Source organism: Chrysochloris asiatica, unplaced genomic scaffold, assembly GCF_000296735.1.
Source record: "Chrysochloris asiatica unplaced genomic scaffold, ChrAsi1.0 scaffold00011, whole genome shotgun sequence".
NCBI lineage: Eukaryota > Metazoa > Chordata > Mammalia > Afrosoricida > Chrysochloridae > Chrysochloris > Chrysochloris asiatica.
Genome location: NW_006408529.1, coordinates 26,847,792 through 26,851,731, shown reverse-complemented (window position 1 = coordinate 26,851,731; position 3,940 = coordinate 26,847,792). Strand labels below are relative to the sequence as shown.

Below are 3,940 nucleotides of genomic sequence, written 5' to 3'. Positions count from 1 at the left end.
TTTCAGCCAAGATCCATCGGACATCAGCAATGATATCCCTCGTTCCACAGCCTCTTCTTAATCCAGCTTGAACCTGAGGAAGTTCTCTGTCAATGTATGATTGTAGCTGTTTCTGTATTACCTTCAGCAAAACTTTACTCGCATGAGATATCAAAGAGTTAATTAGCTTCCCTATATTCAAAAGCAAATTCAGAGTCTCTGTTGGCATCCATTTTGATCTTTTCTTTCCTTCTTATCTCTTTAAAGATCTTTTGTTTTGTTCATGTATGATGTTCTTGATCTGTTCCACAGATCTCTTTTACAACAGTTTCAGTCTGTTTCTGGCCTTGCATTGGCTGATGTTGCTGATATTCTTCATTGTTTCACCACATAGATGTTGGAAGTTTGATTCTTGTGTACTCCAGTTGATGTGGTCCATATGTATAGTCACCTTTTATGTGTTGAAACAAGGTATTTGCAATGTGTGGGTCACTGATCTCGTAAAATTCTATCATGCTATCTCCAGCATCATTTCTATCACAAAGGCCATAATGCATCTTGATTGCATGTTGGATACATTTCAGACTGAAGAAGTTGGTAGACTTCTTCAATTTCATCATCATTAGCTTTAGTGGTTGGGGTATACATTTCAGTAAGTATCATATTAACTGGTCTTCCTTGTAGGTGCATAAATATTATCCTATCCCAGAGAACATTGCACTTCCAGATAATAGGAATTTTTTTAAATGTTTTATTGTGAATTATGTGATAGTTTACATGGGAGAACATTAGCTTTATATTCACCTCCCATATATCATTTCTTTACCATGGTTACAATCCCCTCCATGCATCATCAACCAACCAAAGGATATACCCTGCAAGCCTGTGCCTCCCGATCGTCAGCACACAGACCCTCTCTCTCTCTGGGTCTGAAGTCCCCAGCTGCTCCCATCTCTCTACATCATCATCTCTGCCTCCATCTCTGGCATCACTGCTTCTCTGGGTAGGGTCCCACTCTCTGTTCTTCTCCTTTGATGGTCCCAGGGACCTTTGCTCTTACACTGCAAAGTCAATCACTACCCTCATTTTGCTACAAAATGTCTACCCTTACATGAAGTTCTCTTTTTGATGTTGAATGTGACAGTGTTCCTTTTTAATTTGTCATTTATGGTGTAGTAAAACATATGATTTTCAATTCAAAATGGCCAATACCAGTCCATTTCTACTCTTAAATTCCTAGGATTTTGAAAACTTCCAATTTTCCTAGATTCATACTTATCCCATGTCATGATTTGATTAATGGATCCTATATTAATAGCTGTCTCTTCTCATTTTGAGTTGTTCCTGCATAAACAAACGAAGGCACTGAAAACTTTGTTCCATACATCAACTCTACTTTGAAGAGGCAGCTCTTCTCCAGTTATAGTCTGAATGAGTTCCAATCTTAATGACTCATCTTCTGGCACTATATAAGACAATGTTTGACTGCTATTCATAAGTGAGTAACCATTCAGAAGTGCTTAGTCTCTCCTTCTTAGTCTGTCTTAGTCTGGAAGCTCTTCTGAAACCTGTCCACAATGGGTGATCCTGCTGGTTTTCAAAATACCAGTGACATAGTTTCACTACCTGAAGAAGGACATCTTGCTTAGAAAAGTGGGGGGTCAGTGAAAAAGAGTAAGACCCTCAACAAGATAGATTGACACAGTTGCTGCAACAATGGGTTTAAGCATGAGAGCAAATGTGAGGATGATGTGAGACGTGGCAATGTTTTGTTTAGTTGTGCATAGAATCTTTACGAGTCAGAATCAACTTGATGTCATCTAAGAACAACAACATAGCTTCACAGAAACATAGAAGTCACTACAGTAACATGAACTAACAGAGCGGTGGCTTTATTCTATTATGACCTGCAAAACCTGTTGTTGTTGCCATGGTTGTTTCTGTTTTTGTTGTTAGGTGATTTAAGTTGATTTTGACTCGTAGTGAATCTAGAGGATATTCTAGGCTATAATCTGGCACTGTAGGATAATGTACTGTACAAAGGTCAGTTTGAACTGCAAGGTCAGCTGTTGAAACTTATCAGTTGCTTCTCAGAAACCCTATAGAGGGTTGTTATGGGTTGTAATAGACTCCACAGCACTTAACAACAGCAATTTTTACAGAGGCACATCATCAGGTTTTTCTCTATTGGAGTCAGTGGGTGAGTTTCAACTGACAAGAATTTTGCCATGAAGTCTGCCTATTTTTTTTTTTTTTCATTTTTTCGGTAAAGTCAACCAGGAGATGTTCTAGACCTTTTAATTCCTCCCTAATTTTTGAGGTAATAAAAAAATTCATTTGTTCTTCTTCCTTTGACTAGAGGTAAGAAGTCTTGCATCCGGAGATGCAACAACTGTAGGTTTTACTGCTTCATTATTCTAAACCTATAAATCTGTGTGCTCATTATCTAGTTGAAAATGACAGAGATGCCAAAGTTTTGACTAATTTATGTCAATTTTGATAGATGGGCGAAGTTAACTATGATGTATATGTTTGGTCTTTACAGCGTTAGAGCTAGTTATACTTATATTTAGATAAGGGAATATGCCATTTCATTAAAAAAAACTTAGACTACTGATTCCACGTTCCTGGTGGCAAGGGAGCAAGAATGTTCCCGTGGCCTGCCCCACTTGGCCAGTCAGTCCAGAGTGATGAACCAGTCAGCAACACGGGCCCCCTTAGTGCTCTGCACCCCCGGGCACCACACCCAGAACCGGCAGCCAGAGCTCTCACCCCACCTGAAAGCTTCTTTGCTGCAGCAGGGCAGACTCCATGACTGAAGCCTGGCTGGGACCCTAGTGGAGACAAAAGAGGCAGTTTGAGTGGTGGCCTGGACAGGTGGTGGTGCTGCTAAGATAGTCGCCAAGCAGCAGATTCCTATGACCAACAAGAAACCCAGCAAGAATATCATTCAGAGCAGCAATGTAGCCAAGACCTAGAAAAATGCCCCCGAAGAAAAGGCATCTGTAGGACCTTGATTATTGACTCTTTTCATTTTTGTAGTTTGTGGCTCTGCAATTTTCCAGATTATTCAGAGTATTAGGATGGTCATGTGAAGTGGCTGAACCAAAAAATGTTTCCATTCTCCTGTGAATTATAGCTTGAACTCATTCCTGATGTTTGTTACACTGGTTAAAAACAATTAAGTAAAGCATCCTGACTCAGGATGACTTTTCATATCATCCTTCCTGAATCATTCCTAGTTTTTCTAGTCCATACCACAGCGTCTTGCAAAAGCACTACATGAATAAATCAATAAAATTAGATTGTTATGCTACAATAGTGGACTTGACTTATTCAGTCAGTAAAGAGTAAGTTTTGCTATGTGGTTGTTAAAACTGTATACAGTATGATTAATTAGATCAAATCTGTGTAGACAGGGTCAAGATTTTGTTAATCCTAATGTGTAAATTCGGAAACCCTGTACAGGCTCGCTATGGGTCGGAACCGACTCGACGGCACGTAACAACAACAACAACAATGTGTAAATTAATTCTGGTGAATTTCGTTCTGTTGTGCATAAGGTCGCTATGGGTTGTCACTGACTCGATGGCACCTAACAACAACTATGTGTAAATGCAATTAGCTTAATTTAAAATTTGGAATCTGTTTTTTATATGGCTACGCACTTTATTACTACTATCGCTTAAAAGCACATTCCCATATAGGATCATATAACTGTCCTTTAATAGTGCTTATAAATGGAACAACTCTACAGTTGGCCTATTTACCACAATCTTTGGCACCTAAATATTTTTAAAGACTTCTAAATGACTAATGTAAAGGGAGATGCTATAGCCACAATATCTGTTTTAATATATACAACCTTGAAACTTGCATGAATGAATATACTAATCTAAGATGCCATAAAAAATATGGTTGAATGTTTTGTAGTTTAGTCATTGCAGATACACTAAAAGCT

General features: G+C 38.7%; 1 pseudogene; it reads left to right on the top strand.

The window, feature by feature from the left end:
• Positions 1-2,626: 2,626 nt before the first annotated feature.
• Positions 2,627-3,074, top strand: LOC102820827 (annotated as a pseudogene).
• The last annotated feature ends 866 nt before the right edge of the window (positions 3,075-3,940 follow it).